This window comes from Toxorhynchites rutilus, chromosome 2, assembly GCF_029784135.1.
Source record: "Toxorhynchites rutilus septentrionalis strain SRP chromosome 2, ASM2978413v1, whole genome shotgun sequence".
NCBI lineage: Eukaryota > Metazoa > Arthropoda > Insecta > Diptera > Culicidae > Toxorhynchites > Toxorhynchites rutilus.
This window is the reverse complement of record NC_073745.1, coordinates 321,986,501-321,996,746: the sequence shown is the minus strand read 5'-3', so window position 1 is coordinate 321,996,746 and position 10,246 is coordinate 321,986,501. Positions and strand designations below refer to the sequence as shown.

Sequence of the window (10,246 nt, the reverse complement as noted above, 5' to 3'; positions counted from 1 at the left end):
ACGTGAACGATTGTTTTTGTAATGCATTCAATGATTGAATACTAATAGCGTGCATCCATTAACTCGATTTGTTTACATTTGTTACATAGGACCTTTTCAAAAGTTAAGCGAGAAATGTTTTATTTCTATTTAAGCATGTAAGCATGTCGCTGTAGTGTAGTTTGCGCTCATTACATGCCTTGTTCTCACGGCCCGTGAAAGGGTTAAAGGTTTGAGCATTCCGTGGCATTTCGTCATCAAATACCCCTGTATTTCGACAGCTGTTATACCTAGCTGTAGTCTCAAGTTTTTCATTTTAACCCTCCTGTACTCGTGCGCCAAATCACAACGCGTATAAAGGGTGTGTCTGTAGAAATTCGCCCAGTAGACCGATCCTTTTGAAAATTTTAGACAGTCAAATAAAAACTATTAAACAACTTTTGGCATTTTCTTTTTATTCATACTTCGAGCCCAAGCCCGTATGCTCGCACCTTCCTCTTTACCCCGTCCATAAGGTTCTGTACAACGTCAGGTTGTAGTTTTTTTGAACAGAAATCCATTTTCTCTTGAAGTCCGCCTCCGATTTGACAACTTTTGGGTTCTTTCGGAGAGCCTGCTTCATAATCGCCCAATATTTCTCTATTGGGCGAAGCTCCGGCGCGTTGGGCGGGTTCATTTCCTTTGGCACGAAGGTGACCCCGTTGGCTTCGTACCACTCCAACACATCCTTTGAATAGTGGCACTAAGCGAGATCCGGCCAGAAGATGGTCGGGCCCTCGTGCTGCTTCAATAGTGGTAGTAAGCGCTTCTGTAGGCACTCCTTAAGGTAAACCTGCCCGTTTACCGTGCCGGTCATCACGAAGGGGGCGCTCCGCTTTCCGCAAAAGCAGATCGCTTGCCACACCATGTACTTTTTGGCAAACTTGGATAGTTTCTGCTTGCGAATCTCCTCCGGAACGCTGAATTTGTCCCTTGCGGAGAAGAACAACAGGCCCGGCAGCTGACGAAAGTCCGCTTTGACGTAGGTTTCGTCGTCCATTACCAGGCAATGCGGCTTCGTCAGCATTTCGGTGTACAGCTTCCGGGCTCGCGTCTTCCCCACCATGTTCTGCCTTTCGTCGCGGTTAGGAGCCTTCTGAACCTTGTATGTACGCAGGCCCTCCCGCTGCTTGGTCCGCTGGACGAATGAACTTCACAAATTCAGCTTATTGGCGACATCCCGGACCGAACTTCTCGGATCACGTCTAAACTGCTTAACTACGCGCTTGTGATCTTTTTCACTGACGGAGTATCCATTTTTGCCGTTCTTCACCTTCCTGTCGATGGTTAGGTTCTCGAAGTATCGTTTTAGTACTCTGCTGACCGTGGATTGGTCGATTCCCAGCATCTCACCGATGTCCCGATGTGACAACTTCGGATTCTCGAAATGAGTGCACAGGATTAATTCACGACGCTCTTTTTCGTTCGACGACATTTTTCCAAATTTACGAAAAATTGACAGTGAAGCATGGCCAACGTGATCTACACACTCTTATCTGATTATAAACGAAAGCTGGAGATATAATTCCTAAAAATTAAATTTCTACAGCGTTTTTTCCGTGATGCAATTTGATGTCACACACCCTTTATTCGAATCTGCCGTACTTTACGTACTTTAATCTGCCAGGAACATCCCCTCGAACCATGACTGGGGAAAATTTTCGACCAGAAAGCTATCTGAAATTCATTCTCACGTGAGTTTCATCGTCAATAAGCAGACATCCTAGGTATTTCATCAGAAGCTCGTCATACAACCTTCGTGCGTTAGTTTTGATAACTAGACTCTCATCTAACGTCCTGTTTGGTTGCTTGCTTGCTCGGTAAGAACGAAATCCTACTCGCAGATGGGTTCTGTGTGGCATGCCCAGTTCTGGCAATCGAAATATTTCGAGACATGATCTTTCAGGGCTTCCGCGTGGGAATTAGGTGATACTAAAGGTGCACGTTTCCGAAGAGCATTTGGTGTGATTCCCACCGTGTGTGAAATATTCCAAGCAGAAATTAGAGAAATCTGTTTGTTTTTTCATTAAAGTGTGTATGTGTGCAAAAGGACAGTAGAACCTTTTGGAGGGACAATTCAAAATTACATGAAGACATGATTGGTCAGTCCGGGACTACCCCGGGAAGACTACAAGTAGCATAATTACTCTACCATGAGAGGCATGAAGACTATCAATGAGTAAATGGTACGTTTGAAAAGTATAAATTGAACAGTATGGTTGGCAGAAATTCTAATGCTCCATGCAAAACTGCAGGTTGAAAGCAATGATAGCAACTGATTGTCAGAAACAACCACATATTTTTCAAATAATCCAGCCTTGGTTGCTCTAGAGCAGGGATGGCCAAACGGTAGTCCGGGGTCTACCGGTCGCCCGCGTAGGTATTTCTAGCCGCCCGCCAGCTGGTCTAGGATAGTGTCACTTACAAACGCAATGGACTAAATATCGCTCCACATTTTGCCGTGATCAAGTTGTTTATGCTAACCTCAATAAAACATATTAGTTGTAAATGTAGATATTTCTTCGTTTCCGTTTTAATATTTTCTTTCAGATTATTTTTATATTAATTATTTATTAGATTATTTTATATTAATACATCCAGTTTTTCGACCATAACCTGTAATAAAAAAAAATTGCCACTAGGAACAATTTCAACAATGTTTTCTCCATGTATATCATTTGTTGAATGACCAATTGAAAATGCTGGAAACATCCGGCATGAGGCTTCGAAAATCAATAAAAACTAAATTTTAGGTGAGAACTTCGTCTATTAAGACTGCCAATGCGAGTTTTTATGAAGTTTGGTGATTTTTATTTTAAAACTATGATAAGTAATGTGAACTAATTGTGTAGATTTCTTTCAAAAAACATTAATGGAACAACATTGATGAATGAGAAATTAGAAATTTCTAAAATTTAGTATTTTTTTTTTTATCCAAAATATATATTTTTATTAAGGCTCATATGGCGTCAACCTGACGGGGCCGGGAGTTCAATATTTCGACAATGTTTGCCTTATAACTATGTTAGTAATATGTAACCGATTACTCGCGGTTGGCTCGAGGTTAGTATTACAAGTGTTTTCGTAATTGGGATGTTGCTGTCTCCAATGCTCTGTACGTGTGCCCGACACGGGATACTTCCTATTGGTATGCAGCTGACCATTAATCAGCAACGCCCCCCTAGTCTGTACCCCATATCTAGCGTGGTGCGTCTTCTCGAGGAATCCATGATAGAATAGTCACTAGCCGGCGCAATCATCAGCTCGTGTAGAGTTGTCATGAGCGGTACAACCTTTGGCTTTTGTTGAATCATCAGTGGACTGCACAACCTTTGGCCCGTGTATCTGTAAAGAGTGTGTGTATGTATTGCCGCGACTAAGTAAAAGTTTATAGATCGGATAGGAGGGATACGAAACAGGGACACAACGAAGGAAAAATCATTAAACGTTGACATCGGCGTTCCTGAGGAACAGGTATAGATGAAGCAGAAGATCAGGATCCCGGCTACCTAAGATATCCCGGACGGGGATATCCGATTGTCTGCCTTTTGCTCTCAGTGCATTAGAGAGCTGAGAGCGAGCAGCATGGAACCGGATACACGACCAGACAATATGCTCGATGTCGTGGTAGCCATCGCCACAATCACAAAGATTGTTTGCTGCGAGCCCAATGCGATAGAGGTGCGCGTTTAGGTTGTAGTGATTGGACATAAGCCGAGATATCACGCGAATGAAATCACGACCGACATTCAATCCCTTAAACCAAGCTTTCGTCGAAACCTTAGGGATAATCGTGTGTAACCAACGACCGAACTCATCTTCACTCCACATGCGCTGCCAACTAACGAGTGTGTCCTGACGAGGAATGTGAAAAAATTCGTTATAAGTAATATGCCTTTCAAAAAGTGTGCCTTCTGAAGCGCCCACCTTAGCTAGCGAGTCCGCTTTCTCATTCCCCGGAATCGAGCAATGAGAGGGAACCCATGCTAAGGTAATCTTGAATAATTTTTCGACCAAAACACTCAATAGATGTCTTATTCTTGTTAGGAAATAAGATGAGCGTTTATCAACTTTCATTGAGCGGATTGCCTCTATTGAGCTGAGACTGTCTGAAAAAATAAAATAATGGTCGATGGGCAATGTTTCAATGATCCCTAGTGCGTAGTATATCGCACCCAGTTCAGCGACATACACGGAACAAGGATCTTTGAGTTTGAAAGAGGCACTGGAATTTTCATTGAAGATGCCGAAGCCAGTGGACCCGTTTATGCATGAACCGTCAGTAAAGAACATTTTATCAGATCTAACTTTCCCATATTCTGCCGAAAATATCTCCGGAATATAATCGGAGCGTAGATGATCTGGGATTCCATGGATCTTTTGTCGCATGGACAGATCAAAAATGACAGAGGAATTGCAGAAGTATGGGAAGCAAACTTGGTTGGAGATGCCTGGTGAAGGGTGCACTTCATGGGTAAGGTACTCATGGTATAAAGACATAAAACTTGACTGAGGAGTCAGTTGGAGTAGATTTTCGAAGTTATCAATCACCAATGGATTCATGATCTTGCAACGGATGAGAAATCTGTAGGATAATTCTGTGAACCGAAGAGTAAGCGGGGGTACTCCTGCCAAAACTTCGAGACTCATCGTATGTGTCGAATGCAAACACCCCATTGCTATACGCAAGCAACGATATTGTATTCTCTCCAGCTTGAGAATATGAATCCTGGCAGCTGATCGGAAGCAAAAACTGCCATATTCTAACACTGATAATATCGTTGTTTTGTATAACTGAATGAGGTCTCCTGGATGGGCACCCCACCATGTTCCGGTAATTGTTTGGAGAAAATTGATTCTTTGCTGGCATTTCTGTTTCAAATACGCAATGTGTATTCCCCAGGTACATTTAGAGTCAAAATATACTCCAAGGTATTTGAAAAACATCGAGTGCTTGATCGTTTTGCCGGATAGGTGAAGCTGGAATTGGGCGGGTTCGTGCTTCCTAGAAAAAAGGACCATTTCAGTTTTCTCCGTAGAGAATTCGATACCCAGCTTGAGAGCCCACGTGAACAGGTTGTTCAGGGTATCTTGCAAGGATTTTTGCAGAACGGCGGGATTAGTACCCGTGATGGAAATAACTCCATCGTCTGCAAGTTGTCTCAACGTGCAATCTCTAGTTAGACAATCATCTATATCATTGACGTAAAAACTGTACAAGAGGGGGCTTAGGCAGGAGCCTTGTGGGAGGCCCAGAAACTGTAACGAGAAGATTTCAAGTTCCATGGAAACTGAATCAAATGCCCCTTTGATATCGAGAAAAACGGAAGCCATTTGTTCTTTGCGAGCAAATGCGATTTGGATTTCAGAAGATAGCAGCGCGAGACAATCGTTCGTCCCTTTACCTCGGCGGAAGCCAAACTGCGTATTTGACAGCAAATTGTTCGTTTCGACCCACTTGTCCAAACGAAGTAGAATCATTTTCTCTAACAATTTACGAATACAGGATGACATTGCAATCGGCCTATACGAGTTGTGATCGCAAGCCGGCTTGTTGGGTTTTCGTATGGCTATCACTCTCACTTGTCTCCAGTCATGCGGGACAATATTCAGCTCCAGAAACTTGTTGAACAAGTTCAGCAAACGCTGTTTTGCCAAGTCGGGAAGATTCTTCAATAAGTTGAATTTAATCTTGTCCGACCCCCGAGCTGAATTGTTACATGAGAGAAGTGCAATTGAGAATTCTACCATCGAAAAATTCTCATAATCGCCTTGGAGCGGAATGTCGCGTACGACGTTTTGTGCCGGAACGGAATCGGGACAAACCTTTCTTGCAAATTTGAAAATCCAACGGTCAGAGTATTCCTCACTTTCATTTGTATGTTCCGGCCACGCATTCTCCTAGCCGTATTCCAAAGAGTGCTCATAGCTGTCTTCGAGTGGAGGAAGTTCATGCATTGAAACAAGTGCTTCAGATTTTATTTCTGCAAATTTTCTCCAGTCAATATTTTTCGTGAGGTCATACGCAATATCGACTGACTCACGAGAACCTGATTCATTGGCGATCGATAAAATTATTGGCAGGTGATCACTACCGTGGGGATCTTGGATTACCTTCCACGTGCAATCCAGGGATAATGAAGAAGAGCAAAGTGATATGTCTAGCATACTTGCCCGTGCAGGAGGGTTGGCTATCCTAGTTGCTTCCCCTGTATTTAAAACTGTCATGTTGAAGTTGTCGCACAGATCATAAATCAACGTGGCACGGCTGTCATCATAGTGTGACCCCCATGCTGTTCCATGGGAGTTGAGGTCACCTAAGATTAGCCGCGGCTCCGGCAATGCCGCGATGATATCAAAAAACTGATGGCGGCCGACCATGGTTCTTGGAGGAATATATATCGAGGCAATGCAGAAGTCTTTGCCATTGATTTGTGTCTGGCAAGCAACAACTTCAATGCCTGTCATCGATGGGAGAGTGACTCTATAGAAGGAGTGACATTTTTTGATCCCCAATAGTACGCCACCAAACGAGTCATTTCGATCGAGGCGAATAATGTTGAAATCGTGGAAATTCAGCTCGTCGGCTGAAGAAAGCCATGTTTCACAGAGGGAAAATACATCACAGTTAGAACTATGAACTAAAAATTTAAATTGATCTAGTTTAGGGATGATGCTTCTGCAATTCCACTGTATTACAGTGGTCAAATCCTTGACCTCTTGCACTGAATCAGGCATCGAGGGAAATGAACGCTGCTAAAAAACCACATTTTTCCTTCAAAAATGTTCTCACAATCGGAAGCAAACATAATACTATGCTTTTAAGAGGGTCATTTATATTTAGAGCATTTAAAATGTTGTCCACCAGGTCAGAAAGCGCAAGCAAACCAGATTGTGGCTGTTGCCTCGGCCGCGAAAATGGAACAGACCGGGTGGGTGCTGCTCCGGGAAGTGCTGAGGACCCCTGGTGCGTGGAAGAACAGCTTAAACCAGGAGGTACTTTCTTCGGTCTATTCTCAGCACGTTCAATTCGAGTTTTCATTCCAACTTGGGAAGTTTCGGTCGTCTTTCTGGGGAGTGAAGGAAAAGAAGTAATTTTTCTTTTCCTGACGGCACCCTGCGATGTACCGGAACTTCCTGCATTGGGAGCGTCAGCAACAGGCTCGTCGTTCTGCAGAATGGAGTAGGGATTGTCCTGAGTCGTTGGAACGGAACTCTTAAGCATTTCTGCATAAGTCCGCTTGGAACGTTCCTTTAAGGAACGCTTGATTTTTTCCCCTCGTTGTTTGTACACCGGGCATTGAATAATATCATGAGGAGTCCCGCCGCAATGAAGACACTTGTGCTCTTTCGCGCAAGGATTCTCATCATGGCTCTCTCCACAATCTGCGCAACGTTTTTTATTGCAACAATAGGCGGCCGAGTGACCGAGTTGCATACATTTGTTTCATTTCATTACCCGGGGTACAAACAACCGAACAGGTAAACGAAGTGCACCTATTGCAACGTAGTTTGGAAGGGCGGAACCCTCAAAAGTCACACGAAAAGAGTTTGTCCGATTGAGAACCCTTTTGTCATTTTTTTGTGACACAGATTTCAGTCGATCGCATGCAAGAATCTTCACAGTTTTTAGTGAAGAGTTCTTGAAGCGACCGACACCATCGATAATCTCTTTTCGAGTCAAACCCTTTTCGGTTATTACGCCGTCTATTTCGACGTTGCAACAGGGCACGTATACGCGATACTCAATCGCAAAGAGGTCGCAGCGCGTGATTTCGTTCGCTTGGGTCATGCTTGAGACGACAACTTGTAGTTTGTCTGGCCCCATCCGTTTAATCTCGGTAACTGCAGAAAACTTCTGAGTAAGTTCCTTCGAGATACGAATGACATTGAGAGGTTTAGATTTTCGTCTAAAGTATACAATGAATGGGTCTTTGGAGCCTTCATGGTATTCTTTTGGACGAAAATCCTGTTTTTCGTCAATGTCCTCATCTTCGAAACTTCCAACTTCATATACAGAAGTTTCTTCCTCAACTTCAGCTTCATCTTCCTGCTCTTCAGGAGGAGGATCGGTATTGGAAATATTCAATGGCGTCGATGGGGGATCCTTCCCGCCCTCAGCCATATCAAAAAAATCGGTCAACTGTTCAATATGAACAGAATATAATGATAATCAAAATAAATAAATAAGTGAAAAAAATATTTTTTATAAGGTTATGATGCGAATATTAAATTCAATTTATTTTATGTTAAATAAAATGATAAAATGAAAAAAAAATTCCAATAAAAGTTCAACGGTATATAAGAGATAATGATCACCCCTAATGCCAACGTTTGCCGATTTGGTTAACACAAAGTTGAACAATGGTGTAAATCGTGCACAGAAGGTAGAAGGAATGATAGGGAAACAAAAGAAAAATAAATTTCTACTTGCCGCGGCTGTGTGGCGTGTGTGATGAATGTGTCTGATTTGGATCCTCAGCGCGCACCACTTTAAACTTCGCTCCACTCGCAAGCGTAACCGGTGAAAAAGAACACTATTATTCGATGTGAAAAAAACACCTTTGTTGGATCGATTAAAAACTTGTCCGATCTGCTTGCGAGTTGTCGAACCAATCAACTTTTGGTATTTTTTAGTTATTTATAATTTTTTATAATTTAGTATTGGTATAATTAATTTAGTATTCTATAATTCTAGTTGAACAGAATTTTGCTCGTTAGCTCTATTTCGCTGTTATAACCAACTGTATGGTGAAAGCTGTCGGCATAATTTTTGGAGCTGTTTGGTTTGCTTGTTGCATTCCTGATATTTTATTTCAATATCCGGATGGCCCGATATTCGGCTCTTTATTTGCAAGTACGAAACTGGGAGAATTGAATTGCAAAAACGTTCCAATTTAAGTTTGCTATAGAATCTGATAGGTGAGGTTCTGACCTATCTTCCACATTGTCAAATACAGCTGGGAATGTATTTGAGGCTACCCAGTTTCATATATTTTCGAGCGGTTATGGACCCGATGTGGACCGAATGTCACAAAGTACTATAAAAGTACTGGATTAAAGCTCCTCTCTCACCCCCGCATGAAGGACTGTCTATAGTTTGAACTATAAAAGTACGCGATAACTGGTGCTGAGCGAAATGGCATCACTGCAGCGATTGCCTTCCCTCTCTCGCATTGAACTGTCATTCAGATAAACAAAAACGAGAGAAGTGAATGGATTAAACAATTTGCTTGAGTAAGTATGTTTTTCTTTAATTAATGTTTAATTTTGATGCCTTTTTCTTTGAATTGCAGCTAACAGAAATTCGAGGAATAAAATAATGGGTTGATTTTAAGGATAATAGTACCATGTACTATTCCTACGCAATAGTCCGGAATAAGTTCCAGTTGTGTTTCCTTGTGTATAGAACCCGCGATTAAGTGTGTGTCAATAGCAACTTGGTATGTATATCTATTGAATATGTGCAATAAATTATTAAATGAAATGCATCTCATTTCAGAGCACGCCCCAGTTGTGGAAAAGCTTCTGTTGCTATGGCTCCAATTACCGAACCTCAAATTTGCCGGAGTAGAACCCGTATCTGTATTCAACGATTGTATTAAACACACTCTTCGCTAATGCTATCAACATCCAGGATATGAACAGGAATAAATAGGAATGTTCAGGTAAAACTCACTTGCACAATTTATAATAATCAATACATTTATGTCTACATTTACTTTTTAGTGAAAATTTGATTCATCCACACCGGTGAACCAAAATGTTCTCTCTAAACGGTGTAGCATATAATTTGTTCAAAAGAAAATTTTTGTTCGCTCATTATATAGTGCTTTTATCTATTATAACTGTAGTACAGCCTTGTATTAGTATTGATGTAAATAAACCAGCATTGTAAATAAATTAAATAATTTCCATCGCCGGTTTTTTAAATGTTTGTTTCAACTTTCATGAAAACAAATACCACCATAATGAGGGTTGAGCAGTTTTTCAATCGGTCGACGCGGTGCCAGATTGGCACAGGTTTGGCTCGAAATTGGTTGTCGAATACGAAGGGTAGGTCGACAAAATCGTTGCAAAATGGCACGATATCGGTACCGTTGTCGACACCATTTGTTGGGACCAATCTGGCACAACAATGTAGAGTGGGTACCCACATTCCGTTTTGCCTGCCAAGATCGGGTCGATGAAATGTCAACAATCGACCTCAAATGCTGCCACCTTGCAA

At 42.0% G+C, this 10,246-nt stretch overlaps 1 long non-coding RNA gene across 2 annotated transcripts; it reads left to right on the top strand.

Moving 5' to 3' along the window:
- The first annotated feature begins 9,102 nt into the window (after window positions 1–9,102).
- Window positions 9,103–9,927, top strand: LOC129770516 (uncharacterized). Of its 2 annotated transcripts, XR_008742130.1 has the most exons (4): window positions 9,103–9,255; window positions 9,315–9,461; window positions 9,521–9,686; window positions 9,748–9,927. It is a non-coding gene; the product is annotated as an uncharacterized LOC129770516 (long non-coding RNA). The 2 variants fall into 2 exon arrangements; XR_008742129.1 differs by having other exon boundaries at window positions 9,521–9,927.
- The last annotated feature ends 319 nt before the right edge of the window (window positions 9,928–10,246 follow it).